This window comes from Sabethes cyaneus, chromosome 2 (genome assembly GCF_943734655.1).
Source record: "Sabethes cyaneus chromosome 2, idSabCyanKW18_F2, whole genome shotgun sequence".
In the NCBI taxonomy this organism is placed as follows: Eukaryota; Metazoa; Arthropoda; class Insecta; order Diptera; family Culicidae; genus Sabethes; species Sabethes cyaneus.
The window spans coordinates 7313906-7333634 of NC_071354.1; the positions used below are offsets into that span (position 1 = coordinate 7313906).

General features: G+C 39.7%; 1 protein-coding gene across 8 annotated transcripts in view; it reads right to left on the bottom strand.

Moving 5' to 3' along the window:
- Positions 1 to 19729, bottom strand: part of LOC128738018 (plasma membrane calcium-transporting ATPase 2) — a 181493-nt gene that overhangs the window by 21590 nt on the left and 140174 nt on the right. Inside the window, exon 1 of one of the 8 annotated variants that reach the window (XM_053832825.1) lies at positions 1915 to 2022. The exons of the other annotated variants lie outside the window; for them this stretch is intronic. The gene's annotated coding sequence lies outside the window, so the exon portion shown is untranslated. Of the gene's footprint in view, positions 1 to 1914; positions 2023 to 19729 lie in introns of those variants that run through there. 8 annotated transcript variants of the gene reach the window in all.

Genomic DNA, 19729 nt, shown 5'->3' on the forward strand with positions numbered 1-19729 from the left:
GTTCCACAAGGGAGCATTCTTGGATCATAGCTTTTTTCACACTTCTTCGCAGCCAGTGTTACCTCAAGAACGTAGGCTTCGGCTATGTGGATGATTTGAAGCTTATTGTGAATCTTACTTATTGTACGAGCTCCGACGGCTACTCAGTATTGCGACTCGCTGGGTAGAGTCTCCGTCTGACGAGAAACTCTCATTCCGTGAATTTTACTCCTGCATAATTGCGAATTCCTAACGAACTGCGAGATCAATACTTCTCGCACGCTCTGTGCTACTACCTCGTTCGGTCTATCATTTGAAGGGCAGCTGTGGTGTGGAGCCTTTCCACAGATATTTAGTCGTTCATATTCGAAGTCTTTCCATCCTAGTTTATTCGCTACGCACACAAAATTTACCAAATGGAGAAACGCTTACAATCTACCTTCGTATCAAGACCGTCGTCGTTCGTAGAGTTTGGACACATTTGAAGGAATAAAATTGGGCAGGTTTTACTCGGATTGTCCCAACGTCCTGGCTCAAATCAACATTAGTGCCATTTCCATCTTCAAAACATAGATTTTTTTCGACGGGACTTCGGGACGTACTGGATTTGTAAATAAGCATCATTTAAATTACATCTTGATGTCATTGTTTCAAATATTTCAAACATTCCCTAAGCCCGGTGGTAACGAGTTAATTTTAAATATTTTAAAAATTAATTGCAAAACTATGCCAATCAGCAATAACGAAAACTAGGCTCATACTAACTGTCCAATAATTTGCTGGCAAGTCCTTGGAAACCGGCCACCGTAAGAAGAACGTGAAGTTTTGGCCACTTGAATGAAAAAACATTAGAGACTGCAAACAATTTTTCCGAAAAATTCAAGTATGTACCATATAGCATTCTTCACATTGCTGCCATAAAAGCGTTCCCAGTGCAATTGTATTCCTAGAGGAACACTACACTACAGGAGTATTCGGTTCGCAGCTATTTCCCTGTTTTAGTGTCCACGAAGGTTATATTTCCCGAACCCGAACGCAGTGCCGCTCACGTCTCACACCTGCGCTGCGGCTGCGGCACTGCTGGCGAGGAAAATCGTTTTGCTCTGGGGAAATAAATCCGACCCCGTTCCAGCTAGCTGCTCAAATATTCAAATGAAACAAATTTCGTTATCCCCGCACGAGAGCAACCAGCCATTTCGCGAGCATTTGTTTCCTCCAGGTCTGGTCGTTTTTTTTTTGTTTTTTGATATTTTTCGTTGTACATACGGAACCGACAGCGGCGCTGCTGGCTGACTGGTTGGCTGGCTGGTGGGTGGTTTTATATTCCTGCTCTATGTGCTATGCTAAAATTCCGCCAGCAAAGCAAGCAGATTTCTCCTCTAACCACCACCACGCCGAAGTCTCCCGGAGTCCGTTCTTTGATCTTAAAATACATCCACCTGCAACACATTTTCCGAATTTCCATCCCTGTGTGTCGGTTCACCACGCATTACACGCTCCATGCGGCTCCATTCACTCACGGACGTCTACTATACTAGGGAGAGACCTAGAGGTTGAGTTGGATTGGATTTGCCACCCACCTGGCATTCACCCATCACCGTCTAACACACAACACACCGAACCGATAAATCGAAAGACTATTCTCATCACAAGCCATACTAGTTTCCGACCGGTACCAGTCAACTAATAAATTCCAAACACCAGAACAAAAAAAAAATAAATCCCAACACACGTTCGCTCTTGATGACGATGACGATGATGCTGATTGGGAATTAGCACCAATACCAGCGATAGCCAATATGGGTTGGCTTCTGGTTGGTAATTACTATTAATGATGGTGAACTGCAGACACTTGACTTGGCACACACAAACACACACCCGATCCCGATCGGTGGTACTCAATCGACACTTGATTATCGGGGATTGACGGATTACCTCTCACTCCGCGCCTAATAAGATCACTGTATTTCAGAGGAAATCAATCACCGTGTATCTGCTAGCGGCGGCTACCTGCTGCACGATCCGATCGGCGCTGTCTGCGCGAACTTGCTTATCACAACCGTGAAACACTAGTATGAAAGCTGGAAATCCTCATCCGGTTCTATTTATAATGTCATATTGTTGTACCGCACCTGCCGGGTACCACCTCCGGGACCAATCGTCTGGAGGGCGCTCGATAACCAACCGAAGCGGGCGCAAGAACGAGACGAACAGCGTCGTCATAATACTGGACTTCTCATCAACCTCATCAGAGAGCGCGTATTGCCGCATGTAGTAGTTTGTCTGCATTGGTCCGCTGCTGCTGATAGTGTTATCGAGAAAACAAAAACTTCTTATCATTCGGACGGGTTGTACTGTCGCAGTGTCACCACCAGCAGCAGCAGCACCAACAGTAGAGCAGAGCATATTTGACAGCATTCGCTAGCGGAACAGAGACGCACGCGTTGATCGTACCAGTCGAGATATATACGATCTTGTAGTATTTTTGTGTTTACGACCAAAATATCGGCAAGCGGGAGCGAGCACGCACAGTGTGACTGCCGTTATTGGGATTTTTTCCCTTTTCTTTGCTGCTTAGGTTCATTACTCATGCGGATGTTTTTAAAAAGATGTGTGACCGATATGACACCATCATAACAACATAAATGTTTTCTCCAAATTGTTTAAAACAGGGATCGGTTCAAAAATATATCAAAAATTAATTACTGATTTTCTGCCAAAATTCCATCACATTAAATCTAATTGCAACCTGTCAGAGGTTGCACAAGGAAGCATTTTGGGTTCCTTTACATTTATACCCTTCACTATGTCGAACGATTTTTCACTGACAACCTGAGGAATGCAGGTTAACTGTTTCAAACTATAGCATCTATAGAATAACTGCACAACTGATGTTCATAGCTAATTACAAAACAAAAAGTATTCTTGAACGACAGCTGACAGCTAACCGACAGTTTTTAATAAACCGTTACTGACCGTTACGTATCCATCAACGAGCGTATCGTTCCTTCTGAGAACCGAAAAGTGATTGTTTTTCGCTAAATTTTCGCGGACGGTTCATATGAAGTTGACACTGTACAAAGCCCCGATCAGACTTGAGATTTGATCGGCTTAAGATCACCACAGACTGAGGACCTGAAAGTTTTTGGAGCTTTCTAACGCGAACTATCCAAATGCGCAGGAATAGAAAACAGAAAATTAAAACTGGATAGCTGATAAAAGTTAGTAGACTGCGGTTAGCCGGACACCCTGTTTCTGGGGTGAATTCCAAGGGACAGATGTTTGCGACAAACAGAATAGAACTCTAGCCTGCTGACCAACCTATTGGGTGTTCCACAAGGAAGTAAAATGGGTTACATATTATTTAAACTCTTCTTCTCCAACGAACAAAACAACTCAGACTGGGTCGTCCGTTGCAATTAATCGAGCAAATTAGTGATTTTCATTGATTTTCATTTAAAGATGCCTATCTTGATAAAAGCAAGGCAAAGCCTTGTTGGTACATTCCGCTTTCGTAACTTGACCACCTGTGTTTTAACTCGACAGACTTCGCAACCAACTGTTCTAGTACGGGACAATTGAGTGGCTAGTGCAACGATCCTATTACCTCTCACAGCATCTCCTTACAGCAGCATCGTGCCTCTAGGAAACCTATCAGGCTAAAGGATTTACCTTGATAGCAAATAAGAAATTCCTGCCCACGAAAAAGTGGACCAGAAAGATGTCAACAACTATCGAGGCATCTCGTCATTTAAGCTATGATTAGCCATGATTAGCTATGATTTCGCTGCTGTCACACTGCAAAAACTAGCTGAGTGATGATCAACATGAATTCATCGGAGGTAGATTAGCCACTACGAACCCTCTGTGTTCCCAACTGATTTGTCCAAGGCGTTTGACAAAATCAAGCATGCTTTTGATCATTGCTAAATTGTAAAGACTCTCTGGTACCAGTGCACAGTGGTCTAAAAGATCGAAAAGCGGAACTTTTTTCCTAGTGTCTTTTGCTTTCATTTTATTATTTATGGTGTTCAGCACTTTTGTTCGTATGGATATCCCCCTTAATCGCAACCTGTCAAAAGTTAGTCATGGCTTACTATAATGAAAATAAAAAAATAACTTTTTTGTGTTAGGAAATATAGACATAGTTTCTTCGGCAAAGTTGTCAATAATGTAAAAACGTGCAACTTTGCTGAAGAAATAAAATTTCTATCTTCTTCGAGTACTGAACTAGAGGGCATATTATTTAAAACTTCTTTAAAAATTAGTTTTTCGTTCTTAGCTTTTGTTAGTTGCATTTTACAAGAACACATTGTTCTAGGCAATTTTTGAAGCAATCAAAATACACGTTTTTTCAGAAGACTGCCGGTCTCTGGGACTTTTACTTTCTAAGTTATCGCATATTCAAGCTTTAAATTTCCATAGCTTCACGAGCTCAGGGGGTAAAATGGGGCAAGTGAATTTTTGAAACCAGCGCTTCATCTTAAAGCTTAAGTCGAGTACTATAAACTTGTATGGATTCCACTTGTTTTCAACCAACCAAATGAGAGCACGGCAAGCATACGTTTTATGTGTTTCGCGTTCGCTAAAGGCTCGATACACGTCCATTCTTTTGTGTTAGTAGATAGACACATGGTTTCTTCGGCAAAGTTATGGAAAATATAAAAGCAAACAACTTTGCTAAAGAAATGACATTTCTATCTCTATCGAGGGCAGAGCTTAACTTATGTTGGTTGCATTTTACAGGAATATATGGTTCTAGGCGATTATTGAAGAACTCAAAATACACATTTTTGCAGTAGATTGCAAATCTCTAGCAACTTTCCTTACAAAATTATCGGTTTTGGCTCGTAAAGTTAAGGAAAAATAAAGCTTAAATAAGCGATAACTTTGAAAGGAAAGATCCTAGAGATTTTCAACCTTCTGCAAAAACATGTGTTTTTAGTTCTTCAATAATCGCCTAGAACCATATAGGTACTCTTGTAAAATGCAACCAACATACGCTATGAAAAGTATGAAAAACTTATTTTTAAAGAATTTCTTAAGAAAATGCTCTATAGCTCTGCACTCGATAGAGATAGAAATGTCATTTCGCTAACAAAGTTCTTTGCTTTTATATTTTTTATAACTTTGCCGAAGAAAGCATGTGTCTATCTACTAGCACACAAAAAATGGACGTGTATCGAGCCTTTAGCGAACGCGAAGCACATGAAACGTATGCTTGCCGTGCTCTCATATTTGGTTGATTGGGGACAAGCGGACTTCAGCTTTAAGATGAAATATTGATTTCATAAATCCGCTTGGCCCTTTTTACCCCATGGGCTCGTGAAGCTATGGAAATTTAAAACTTGAATATGCGATATCTCAGCAAGCAAATGTCCAATAGAATTGCGGTCTTCGTGTAAAAACGTGTATTTTGAGTGCTTCCCCGAGTAGGGTTTTAGAGCAAATTGAAAACAAAATTTGATATCTTGATTTAACGAATTTTGAATACTCGGTGTGATTTCATTTTGGTCGACTTAGCGGTTAAAATATCAAAATTGATTGCAAAAATTCCACGCCGTGAAATTAAATTGAATACTACTTTTGCTATCAAAAATATCAAACGGAATACTAATCTTGCTGTCACTCAATATTAATAGGAAAGCAGAATTAGTTATCATTTTACTATCATATCATCATCATTTTGCTATCATCATATAATTTGAACCAACCATTTTACTAGAAAAAAAATTTAAGTGAAAATAGATTAATTTAAATATTGAAGGTTTATTTACATCATATATAGAATCTGCCAACACATTTTCTTTCAATAAAAATGAAAGCAAAATGATAGCAAAGTCTGATACATCATAAGTGCCATTTTGAGTTGGTAACAAAACATGTTTTCTAGTTGATATCAACAGCAGAATATGTAATAATTTTGATATACTTTTGTTGTCAATTCTTGCTCGGGTCAATAATTGCCTAGAACATTCCCAAGTAATAATTTGGGTTTTATTACATTTTTATGATGGCATTTAAGACCAAAACTGGTCTTGAAAACCGTAATATGAGTACAATAAAACTCACATTATTGCTTGGGTTGGATTCTTGTAAAATGCGACTAAGAAAAGCTAAGTATGAAAAGCCAATTTTTAAAGAAGTTTCAAAGGATATGCCCTATAGTTCAGCACACGATGAAGATAGAAATTTCATTTCTTCAGTAAAGTTGCTTGTTTTTATATTATTTACAACTTTGTCATAAAAACTATGCCTATGGGCCCTATTCTGTAAGTCACGTCGAGTGTCTAGTGATGTCCGTTAATCGTTCGATTAATTCAACTAATCGAATAACTATAAAATTATTCGAATAATTTTTAATCGAATACAGCCAGCACGAGTAGTTGAATTAATCGAATAGTACAAAGGAAATAATATGAATGCGAAAAATCCCCGAATAATGGCCGCTAATCATTCATAATCGTTCGATTAATCGAATTAATGAAAAAAGTATTCGAACATTTCTAATCGAATACCACTAGTACGAATAGTCGAATTAATCGATTAGTGCTAACAACGCTCGCCGATTAATCGGTAATCGAATAATTGAAAATTTCGGACATCACTACGAGTGTCACTTTGCTCGACTAGTCGACTTTTGGTATTATGTAAGTCACACGCGACTCGATTTTGTCGAGTAACTCGACTGAGTCACTCGCCAAAAAGCTAGTGACTAAACGGTTAGCAAGTGACGCCTGAGCTAGCTTTGTTTTGGTCGTGCATTGAGCCGCTATGCTGCCCGTTCTTCTTGCACTCGACACTCGACAGTGACTGCGTCGAGCCGAGTTGCTCGACGTGACTTACAGAATAGGGCCCTATATTTCCTAACACAAAAAAGTTATTTCTTTTTTCACTATAGTAAGCAATGACTAACTTTTGACAGTTTTAGATTAAGGGGGATATCCATTCGAACAAAAGTGCTGAAGATCATCTAACATATATAGAGTAGGGTGGGGCATAAGTGCAATGTTTGAAGTTCAATTTTCGTGAGATATAAAGCAGGACAACAACATAGTATATTCTATTGTGATGCAGTTACTCAATGTCTTCACATTCAACTATAAATCATCTGCGGTAATAGTGTTTTGCAAAATAAATTCTTCTTTCTTCTGATCAAGTGCAGATTCGCACTTTTACCCCACTAGGGGGGCAAAAGTATGAATACCGCGGGGCAAAAGTTCGAAGCTAGAATCCATGTAATTAGGCCAGCAGTAGCTAACAAAACCATATTATCTTCAATCTGCATTATGTTTCGGTAAGGAATATTCTCAATTTGCACCTTTTCTATTTTGCGCTGGTGTATTGCAGCCTCCGTTAGATCGAAACTTTCCAAACGGTTGTTTTTTGTTTCATCAGCAAACACATTGTTTTTCTTCGGCCAACATCTGTAGAGCTCACAGTTTTCTGCAGATCTTTCATTTCTAGTATCTGTAATATACTGCCTAAAGCTGTATATAATTAGCTATATATTTTTGCCTCGTCCATGAATTGCACTTTTGCCCCGTCCGTGAATCGAACTTTTACCCCGCAAGGCGTTTGACCGTGGTTAGATTAAATTATGGAAAAGCGAAATATATTTTGTAAATTATTTTCGCCGTATTTTCAAAACAGATATGTGAGTGATGTAATACGCTGCTACAAATTTTCAACAAGTAATATCCTCCTGTTGATATCGTATTTGCCGTATAACGAAAAATTACATCAAAACCGCCATATAATAACATTTGCACATAACTCAGCAACTATGCTTCGTAAGCAACCAAAGTTTACGTTAGATTCAAGCTGTCAAAGTAGTCACCCATCCATGCCAATGTAGAAAATTTACTCGGAATCTGCGCCGATAAATCATTGAATCGCATTTTTACCCGCATCGCACTTTTACCCCTCCTTACTCTAATAGAATGTACAAACGTCTGTCTTAAAAGGAAATACAGACATGCTAATATCTGCATTTTCTCTGACTGCCAAGCGGCACTAAAAACCCTTATAGCTTTTAAGTGCACCTCAAAAATTGTCTGGGATTACATTTGCTTCTTACGGCAACTAAGCCAAGTGAACTCGGTAAATTTGTACTGGGTTCCTGGTCATTGCGTTATAGAGGGGAATGAACTTGCAGACGAACTAGCCAGATGTGGCTCTAAGTTTCCATTCACACGGATCCAGATCCATTCTGCGGAATCTCCGAACAATCATGGCCAATTGGATGGCCGTACAATCGCTCAATCAAAAAAATTTATAACGCCGAATATTAAGGTTACTCAAACTTTGCTGAGTCTCAATAAGAGATCGGTCTTATGACAGGACCTTGTCCGAGTAAATATCGATGCTCGGAATCTCGGTTTCGCACAAGATGATATTTGTCGCCTATGTAATGCCGAGAGCGAAACCTCGGAACACTTGCTCTGCAATTGTGGAGCCCTAATAGGATGCAGACTGCAATATCTCAAAAAGGGCTTACCAGAGCCTAGGGAGATCTGGTTTGCGTTGCTAATGCTAGAGGTTCATAAAGTCATCCCTGATTGGCACCTGTCTCGCTCCAGCTTCCAGCCTATCACTTCCTCAATAAGTGATAGGTAAGCTTGGAGCATACAGTAAAAGAAATAAACAGGACATACCAAAATAGTTCAAAATAATAGACGCAGTGGTAAGAGCATCCAACAGAAGAGAGATCAGCGGCAGTGTGCTGTGCTGGTTACGTTCCTACTTCGTAAACTGTAAATTGGATTATGGCAGTTGAAGGTTTTCGATAAAATGCGTTTCATTCTCATCTGGGATCCCACCAGGCAGTCATTTGGGACCGTTAATCTTCCCGCTATATTTCTTTGATGCTTACCGACTAACCAATGATGAGCAAGGCTTCTTTCCCGGGAGACACAACATAGGGTAAAGAACCGGTTTTAAGCAGTCTAAGCGGGTCACTGATTGTTTTACCTTATTACAAGCGATGGGTTGACTAAGTGGGGGATATCAGCATACCAATCTTCTTGCTATCTTTAGTTCTTCAAGCTGTTACTATTGGAAGACACTATAGGTTGGAGCGATGGAACTAATTTTGATCAGACCGAACCTATTTTCACCCTCAAGGTGCTTTTCTAAGCAGTCCTGAAATCTGAATTTTTATACGCCCCTATAAAAAATCCCTCGAACTTTTCCCCCTATTCAGTAAGTTCGCGTTCCTATCCGTGACCTACTAATCGGCATCTGCATGAATAGATTTGATATTTTTGGTCGGTAGATGCGTAAAATGCCATCTGTCTAAATTGTTTATCGGAGCACCGTTTGGCAAACGGTATTCGTCGTCTCTTTTATTCTCCAGTGTTCCTAAGGGCAATTGTGAGTTTGACGTCTCACTCGCTGTTCATAAGGATGGTGGGAGAACAAAAGAGGCAAACATAGCAGCGCACACGGTCCGACTACAAAACAGTATTGTCAAAGCAAATAACATTGAAACACATCGTTGCTTCACTAAATCACTGAGAAAATCTTCCAAAATTATTGAAAAAGCTGTCTTTTTTGTAGTTTTTAATAAAGAAAAAATAATTATGAACATACATTTGTTTTGAAAGTATTGAACCACGTTTTCACTATTGGAGGTTTCAGTTAATCTCAAACCTATAATTCTTATTTCCAGAACCGAAACAGTGTCTTGACAACACTATAGTTCATCAATCATGCTGCAGCTGCTGCTACTGGTGAACAGGTTCCGTCAATTCAGAATTTATTTTCAGTTTTGTTATGAAATAATAAAACTTTTGGCTAGCGACAAAGCTTTAGATAATAGAAAAAAAGATAGTGAATAATATGGTATGTGACAATTGAGTGCTTGACTTTTAGAGTGGTTGTAATCAGTGTTGAAAAATGTGATGGATTGGTTAGTAGCAAGGTGGTAATTGCCTTCAGCAGCTGAAAAATGTACGTTTTTGGACAACAATTTTTAATACATCATATTTCTTGTCGGAAACCCAGTAAATTGTGTTTGTGTGAATTAAATGTATGGTTAAGTGATTTGTCAAGATGTTCCTATCAAAATATTTTGAAAATATGAATAAAAAAGTGCATTTTAGGCCCATTTATTTTCAACTGATTAAAATAGGTGAGACTCCTTAACTCGTTCCTTACCCTATATGACAAATCACAATTTCTGCAACCTATTGCGCGTTCCACAAGGAAGTACAATGAGTTCCATGCTGTTCAAATTCTTCTTTTTCATCGAACAAAACAACTCTGACTGGGACGTGCGCTGCAATTAGACGATCAAATTAGTGAGTTTCATTGATTTGCAGTTAAAGAAGTTTATCTTCATAAAAGCAAAGCGCAGCCTGGGTGGTACATTCCGCTTTCGGAGATTGACCTTTCGTGTTTTAATTCGACAGATTTCGCGGGCTTTTAGAGTACAGGATAATTGCATGGCTAGTGCTGCGATCCTAAAAACTCTTATAGCCACTTCTAGTCGCGATTCGCAGCTCAACTGGCTTGTTAGGCCAGTGTCATACCTCTAAGACAACTAACAGGCTAGAGGGGTCTATCTTGATAATTAATAGGAAATTCCTGTTCACAAAACAGAAAACCGGAAGGATGTCAATAACCATCGAGGCATCTCGTCAATGTGTGGCACTTCTAGGTTATTTAAGCTTGTAATTATGATTGCGCTGCTATCACACTGCAATTCGCTGAATGACGATCAACATGGATTTTTCGGAAATAAATCAACCACTACGAACCCCCTGTGTTCCCAAAAACACAGTTGCTACACGAATAATCGACGTGCTCTTCCAAATGTTTCAGAGGAAATACTTGAGATGCGGGATATTCGCTTCTCTGAAACAGATATCCCAAGCAATAATGTGAGTTTTATTGTACTTTTATGGTGGTCTTCAAGGCCAATTTTGGTCTTAAATACCATCATAAGATTAGAATAAAACCCAAATTGTTACTTGGGATGGCAGCTGCAATCAAGAAGCAATAACCGTCATTGCAACCGGAACCAGATGGTATACCTCCGATCATCTTCAAGAACAGTGCAGAATCTCTATGTACACCCTTAACCGTAATATGTAAGCTGTCGTTAAGTCAGTCAACATTTCCAGATGCCTGGAAGGAATCGTTTCTATTTCCTGTTTTCAAAAAAGACGATCGCACAGCTCTAGAAAACTATCGCGGAATTACCTCTTTATGCGCAGGATCTAAGCTACTAGAGACTCTTGTAAATAAGCTTTTATTTCATGAAGCAAAGCGTCACATTTCCTGTGATCAGCACGGATTTTTTCCACGACGATCGGCTACCACAAATCTCACATACTGCATTCAAAATATGAAAAACGGTACTCAAATAGATACTGTTTACACAGACCTCAAGGCGGCCTTTGACCGTGTGGACCATGATTTGCTGTTGGCCAAAGTAAAGCACGGTGGGTGCGGTGTCTAACTTTGTAGACTGGCTAAGGTCATATCTAGTTAACCGGCGTCTTTCTGTGAGGCTAGGAAACGCACATTCAAGTCCATTTTGTAATTTTGTAATTGTGGTGTCCCACAAGGGAGTAATCTGGGACCTTTGCTCTTTTCACTATTCTTCAATGATGTATGCGCAGTGTTACCTAGAGGAAGCAGACTTCTGTATGCAGACGACTTGAAACTCTTCCTCAGTGTTTCATTGAAGATTGTCGTCGACTGGTGCAAAATAAACGAGGTCATCATCAGTGTGCGTAAATGCTCTGTCATCTCTTTCAGCTGTAAAAAGAGTCCGATTATACGGAACTACAACATCGATTGGATAGAGTCTCCGTTATCTAAGACCTCGGTGTACACGTTGATGAAAAGCTCTCGTCTCGTGAGCATTAGTCTTACATAATTGCAAAATCCAACAGAAATTTGGGAATTATATTTCGGGTCACCAACGAATTTCGGGATCCAATTGGAAGCCGTTCAGCACAAATTTATTCGATACGCGCTAAATATACGCTCCCATGGAGAAACACATTTAATCTGCCTCCGTACCAAGACCGCTGTCGTTTGTTGAATATGGACACATTGGAGAGAAAACGAAAAATTGAAAGGGTCATATTCATTGGGAAGGTATTAGTCGGCGAATTGGATTGCCCCGCCATGTTGGCTCAAATCAACGTCAGTGCCATCCCACGCCCTCTTCGAAACAGAGAGTTTCTTCGACCGGACTTCATACGCACCGAGTATGGCCAGAATGAGCCCATTCTTGTTATGTGTTGTTTGTTTAATAGCGTATACAATTTCTTCGATTTCTCTGTTTCATGTAGTAATTTTAAGCAACAACAGCTGCTCTCTAGTGCTTTCAGGTGAGTTATATAGTTAGTTTTTTTATTCAAGTAGACAACAGCGTCAGATGAATCTTCAGCAAATAAATAAATAAATTGAATGTGACAGTTAAAGATTTTCGATGAAAAGCGTTTCATCTTCAGCTCGAATCCCACTAGGTAGTCATTTGGGACCGTTCATCTTCCCACCGTTTCAATGTATTTCAATAATGCCAACCGGCTAACCAACGGTTAGCACGACTTATTTGATGGAAAATCTACTTCTACAAACCTACTGCAGTTAACGTCGCACTGGGTAATAAGCAATGAGTGAAGGTGTCACAGTAGACGGAGTATCTATAGGTGTCCTGAAATCAGCGTTTGACAGGGTTAATCATAAAATTCTTATCGCTAAAATTGGTCGCCTGGGTGCCACCAATCAATTTTGTAAAATGGGTAGCATCGTATCTCGCCATCCGTGATTTGTGTGTGAAACTTGGATCGATGTGCCACAAGGAAGTAATTTAGGACCGCTGCTTTTCTGCATATTCATCAATGATATTTGCTTCATAATACCCGACGGATGCAGACTGCTCTACGCAGATGACCTGAAAATTTTCTTACGGGTGCGGTCCATTGAAGCAGCTAGAATGGATGGTCCACTTGTTTGCAGATTGGTCAGTCAAATCAATATTAACGTTGCTCCAAGAAATCTTCGGCTTCGACGGTTCCCTAGACTAAATGTTTATAATTTATAGTTTAAAAATTAGTTGAACTCTCGGTAATCTGTGACAATTTACGTAATTTTAAGTCATTCATGTAGGCCCAGAGTTCAACAAATCTATACTTATAAAAATAAATGTCTGTCTGGCTGTACGTATATTCCTTATAGATTCGGAAACTACTTGGTTTTTGGGGCCGGGAAAGGTTCTTAAGACAGTTCTTAAGATCCCTGCTCCCTCTGGAAGGAACGACTCCCATACAAATGAAACAAAAATTTCTTTATAACTCGAGAACTAATCAATCAAATGGAATCAAACTAGGCATGTGCAGGTTTTAGAAGGGAAGGAATATTTTTATGGTAATTCGAAACCACTCTCCCTTCTAGAATGAAAGGCTTTCATACAAATGAAAGACAAATTTCTGCATAACTCGAGAAGTAATCAAGCATTTGGAACCAAATTTGGCATTCCAAGTAACAATGTGAGGTTTATTGCACTCTTATTGCGGTTTTCGTGGCCAATTTTGGTCATAAAAGCCATGATACGTGTAAAAATTCTAAAACCCCAGGCAACTCCAGGCAACTAAAACACAAAACGTTTGTTGCTCGGGTAAGAAGCATATTCTGATAGAAGTTTAAACCTCCCCTTAGTCAAGTCTCTTAGTGCTAAATTATGCATAAGAACTTAATCAGAGGTTATGTAACAGAAAATTATGTTCAAACTTGCAGACTACGGCGTAGTTTGAAGATCATTTTTTTGTCTATGAAATACTTCTAAATCTTCTACAAAACCATGGTACAAACACAATTTACTCTGTGTCCGACAAGAAATACGATGAATTAAAAATTGTTTTCAAAAAAACAATTTTTTCAGCTGCTGCCTACTGAAGCGAATGGCCAACTCGCTGCTGCTGAAAAGGATCTTTTTCTTGCTACTTTGAGCACTGTCTATAGCATGTCCAAAAGTCAAGCACTCAATTTTAACATACCTGTAGAAGAAATGTGGAGTGTAAAATTCAGGACTGCTTAAGAAAGCATCTCGGTGATTAAAATGCGTGCATGCAGATTAGAATTAGTTCCAACGCCTCAACTTTCTATGTAAATTATCAGAAGTTTAGCTTAATAATAGTGACTTTCAGTGGTATCAGCTTGAAGAACTAAGGTTAACTAGAAGATTGTTATGCTGATGGCCCCCCTTTAGCACTATTTTTACCGTTTATCAATAACTAGCTGACCCGACAAACTTCGTATTGCCACAAATTAACCTGTGTTGTACATAAATCATGAATCTCGGATGATCTTTGTCACTTCTCGAGTTTTGCATGCCCCCCAGTGGGCGGCGCTTCCGACGGCGGGTCACCGGCAACACTCGCGACCGGCTCGTCCTGAATGATCTAGTGTTACTATAGATAGTTTTTGTGGTCTTGTTATTGATTAATGTTTTATGGAAGAGTCTAGAATTTCTCGAGTTGGATTAGTTTTTGAGTTTCGCAAAAATTTCTGTTTTATTTGTATGAGAGTCCATATCCCCCTACCACATGGGTGAGAGTTCTCTAACTATCATAAAATAAATTCAAGACTCAAAAATCTCCTACATGCTAAATTTGGTTCCATTTGCTTGATTAGTACTCAAATTATAAGGAAATTTGTATTTCATTTGTATGGGAGCCCACCCTCTTAAAAGGGAAAGGGGTCGTAATACACCACAGAAAAAAAATTCTGCCATCTAAAACTCTCACATGCCAAATTTGGTTCCATTTGCTTGATTAGTTCTAAAGTTATGAGCAAATTTGTATTTCGTTTGAATGGGAGCCCCCCCCCCCCTCCTAACAAGGTAAGAAGTCCTAATTGATCATGGGAAAAATGGTTGCCTCCAAAAACACCCACATGCCAAATATGGTTCCATTTGCTTGATTAGGTCTCGAATTATGAGGAAATTTGTATTTCATTTGTGTAGAAGCCCCCCCTCTTGAAGTGTGGAAGGATCCTAATTCACCGTAGAAAATATTTTTGCCTCCAGAAACCTCCACATGCCGAATTTGGTTCTATTTGCTTGATTAGTTCTCGAGTTATGGGGAAATTTGTATTTCATTTGTATTGGAGCCCCCCCTCCTAATGTGGGAAGAGGTCCTAATTCATCACAGAAAAAATTCTTGCCTCCAAAAACACCTACACGCCAAATTTGGTTCCATTTGCTGGATTAGTTCTCGAGTTATGAGGAAATTTGTATTTCGTTTGTATAGGACCCCCCCTCCTAAAGTGGGGAGGAGTCCCAATTCATCATTGAAAAAAAAATTGTCTCCAAAAACACACACATGCCAAATTTAGTTCAATTCGCTTGATTAGTTCTCGAGTTATGAGGAAATTTGTATTTCATTTGAACAGGAGCCCCTCCTCTTAAAGTGGGGAGGGGTCCTAATTCACCATAGAAAATTTTCTTGCTCTCGAAAACCTTCACATGCCAAATTTGGTTGCATTTGCTTGATTAGTTCTCGAGTTATGAGGAAATTTGTATGGAAGTCCCCCCTCTTAAAGGGGAGAGGAGTTATAATTCCTCTTATAAAGAGGGGAGGGGTCTCAATTCACCATAGAATAAATTCTTGTCACCAAAAAAAACACCCACATGCCAAATTTGGTTCAATTCGCTTGATTAGTTCTCAAGTTATGAGTAAATTTGTATTTCATTTGTACAGGAGCCCCTCCTCTTAAAGTGGGGAGGGGTCCTAATTCACCATAGAAAATTTTCTTGCTCTCGAAAACCTTCACATGCCAAATTTGGTTCCATTTGCTTGATTAGCTCTCGAGTTATAAGGAAATTTGTATTTCGTTTGTATAGGAGCCCCCCCCCCCCTCTTAAAGTGGGGAGGGGTCCCAATTCATCATAGAAAAAAATTTTGTCTTCAAAAACACACACATGCCAAATTTGGTTCCATTTGCTTGATTAGTTCTCGAGTTATGAGGAAATTTGTATTTCATTTGTATAGGTGCCCCCCCTCCTAAAGTGGGGAGAGGTTCTTATTCATCATAGAAAACATTCTTGCCTCTAAAAACACCTACATGCCAAATTTGGTTCCATTTGCTGGATTAGCTCTCGAGTTATAAGGAAATTTGTATTTCGTTTGTATAGGAGCCCCCCCCCCCCCTCTTAAAGTGGGGAGGGGTCCCAATTCATCATAGAAAAAAATTTTGTCTTCAAAAACACACACATGCCAAATTTGGTTCCATTTGCTTGATTAGTTCTCGAGTTATGAGGAAATTGGTATTTCATTTGTACAGGAGCCCCCCCTCTTAAAGTGAGGAGGGGTCCTAATTCAACATAGAAAATTTTCTTGCCCTCGAAAACCTTCACATGCCAAATTTGGTTCCATTTGCTTGATTAGTTCTCGAGTTATGAGGAAATTTGTATGGAAACCCCCCCTCTTAAAGGGGAGGAGTTATAATTCCCCTTATAAAGAGGGGAGGGGTCTCAAATTACCCTAGAATAAATTCTTGTCACCAAAAACACCCACATGCCAAATTTGGTTCTATTTGCTTGATTAGTTCCCGAGTTATGCAGAAATTTGTGTTTCATTTGTATGGGAGCCCCCCCTCTTAGTGGGGGGAGGGGTCTCTAACCATCACTAAAACCTTTCCTGGCCCCAAAAACCTCTACATGCAAATTTTCACGCCGATTGGTTCAGTAGTTTTTGATTCTATAAGGAACACAGGACAGACAGACAGACAGACAGACAGACAGACAGACAGAAATCCTTCTTTATAGGTATAGATTAACACGGTAACACCCTGACCAAACAGTTTTTTGCTGCTATTATGAAGAATACCAAAGTTCAACACCAAAATCATTTTTTTATGGGAAGCCATATTGCCATATTCTAGTATTTTGTTTTAGCTCGCAAACTACAATTCATCAAAGTAAGGTGTTTTTCAGAAAAAAAGTTATTATCAATCGGTTTTCCTGTCAGACGAAGCAACTAAAATGATTTTGCTAGAAATTGAGATTGACTAACTGAATATTTTCAATTTGTTAAAACAACCAGTTGTCGAAAATTGCAAAATTTCAGTGGCGCGCTCATTTTATCGACCTATCATATCAATATGCACGATGAAATTAAATGCGCACATGCTGCAAGCCAAAGAAATTGCTCAAAATTTAATAAATATTCTATGGGATCTTTTATTCGCTATAAACCAAATCGTACAGAATGATATGTCAGTAAAACCTAAACTTATTTAGCTTTTGCCAGAAAAGCGAAAAGCGAAATACTAAAAGCGAAATGCGAAAAGCGAAAAGTTTTTTTTTAAATTATGGCGATGGCTGTCAAGCAGCGAAAGCTTAATCGGTTTTATTGCTGCTTTGAGCAGAGCGTGATACGACTACTTGAGCTTATAACCTGATTCTTATAGCGGTTATGAAAACATTCTGAGGAGTGGGCCACTTGGTCAGAAAGCAGTTTTATAGCGGTCATCAGAAAGTTCTGGTGGAGCTCATAGTTTTATTAGCGGTTTTATGAAATTGGTCATGAAAACCACTATACGAACGTAATAAAACTTGGAATTGTTACTTGGGTGGTCTGACGGAGAATTCCATCAAGCAATGGAAAGGAAACAAAAGAACTTGGAAAAACTATCTAAGCATTGCCACGAGGGAGAATTTGGTCAAATATCAACGAGCACGGAATGAGTTGACCAAGATCTTGAGGAGTTAAAAACGTTAGAAGAACAGAGGTCATGAAAAGCGAGAACAACTATTCCGAGCTAACGAGACGCGCAAGTTTTATGAGAAAGTGAACCAATCTCGTAAAGGATACACACCGAAGCCTGATATATGTAAGGATGAGGGAAACCTAGTCACGAACGGACGCGAGTTGGTCGTACTACAAACAATAACAGCGTTCCTGCTCCCATTCTTGAAGCGATTCGGTGAGAAATCGGTCACATGAAGTATAATAGAGGTGCCGAAAAGGACCGTTTCCCGGCAGAACTTTACAACAATGACAAAGAACCACAAGCAACAGCACTTTACGGGATAATTTCACAGATTTGGGAGGGGGAGAAACTACCTTGGAGCGGATGGAAGGGCAATCGCCACGATTGCTGTAATTACCAAATTTTTACTCTCCGTCAAATCCTCCATGGAGTACAACGCACCCACGCATCATCTTTCGTGGATTTCAGAGCAGCATACGATACAGTTGAACGTGAACAGCTGTGGCAGATAATGTACGAGTACAGTTTTCAAACATAGAAAGAGGCTTTAGAGAAAGCAACGTTTGCCTCCTGCGGAAATAGTTGATGAATTCGTATATTTGGGATTTGAACGAAATAGTGTTACGGACTATTTTTAGCGGAGTACAAACGGATAGCGGAGAGTGGCGTAGACGTATGAAACACGAGTTGCAGGCACTACTTGAAGAGATTCCCATCGTACACCTGGCGAAAGTTGGGAGGCCGGTGGACCGGCCACGTCGCAATTGTATTGAACGAGCGTCTAGTGAAATCTGCTCACTTCAAGAACCCCACTGGAACCAGAAATAGAGAGGCCCAACGTGCTAGATGGCTCGACCAAGTTGAAGCCGACTTGCGTGTGTCGAGACGCTCGACGAATTGGCGGCGAATAGCCCAGGACCAAGAACAACGGAGAGGAATTCTTGATACGCAAGATCCACCCCGTCTCTCGGCTGGTAAAATAAGTAAGTACTAACATTCCTTCCCTTTCTCTATCGGTATGACAAGTCATTTTGATATTCGAGAAATAGCGCACGAGAAAAATAATGCCGCTCCAAGGTACAAATTTTATCCTCTAACACCAGCTGATCAACCAGCTGAAGCTGATTCTATCCTCTAACACCAGCTGATCAAGATAAAAAAATCCTTAATCTCTTGCAGAATGGCCTGATCTTTAGTGCGACTGCTGCTTTTGAAACCCCCTAATCAGCAGTGTGAAGAAGTGATGTTTAATGTGCTTGAGTAATCCACTGAGTAATCCAGTGAATTAAGATCAGGGCTTGGCGGTGACCACAAATCCAGAACGGCAGACGTTCCTGCGATCACTTCTGAGTGCGGTTCGAAGTTTGGCATGAGGTGCCGTCTTCATTTCATTTCATTTCATTTTTATTTATTTATCCATCTGGCCAAGTAGGCCTCCATGAATTTACTTGGATGGGGAAAAGCCTTTTTGAAAAAATCTAACATAGACTCTCAAAAAGGCATAAAAACCCCATCTTCTTTTGAACGTTTACAATAAGTGTTTACATATATCACAAGGTTCACAGACATTTCTAATATACAAATTCACAAAACTTATAAGCTAAATAATCTTCTTAATCTATTTTTAAAACTAACACTGGTCATGGAAAAGTCAAAATATAAATAACATTTATTGAAAACTTCACACATCGCCCTTACGGGTTCGTTCTGTCCATATTCAGTGCGCTGGTATTGTAGTCTTAAAAATTCCCATGATCTCAGGTTTCTGGGCGGAATGTTAATGCCAATTTGTGCAAGGATAAAAGAGGAGTCGATCTCGCCTGTCAGTAATTTTCCCACAAAAACTGCTCTACATATGTCTCTTCGTTTAGCTAGGGTATCCATATCTAGCAAACGACAGCGTTCAACGTATGGCGGTAATTCTATTGGGTTTCGCCACGGTAAGCTTCTCAATGCATAACGCAGAAATCTTGATTGAATTGCTTCAATCCTGTTTGACCAAACAGCTGTGTAT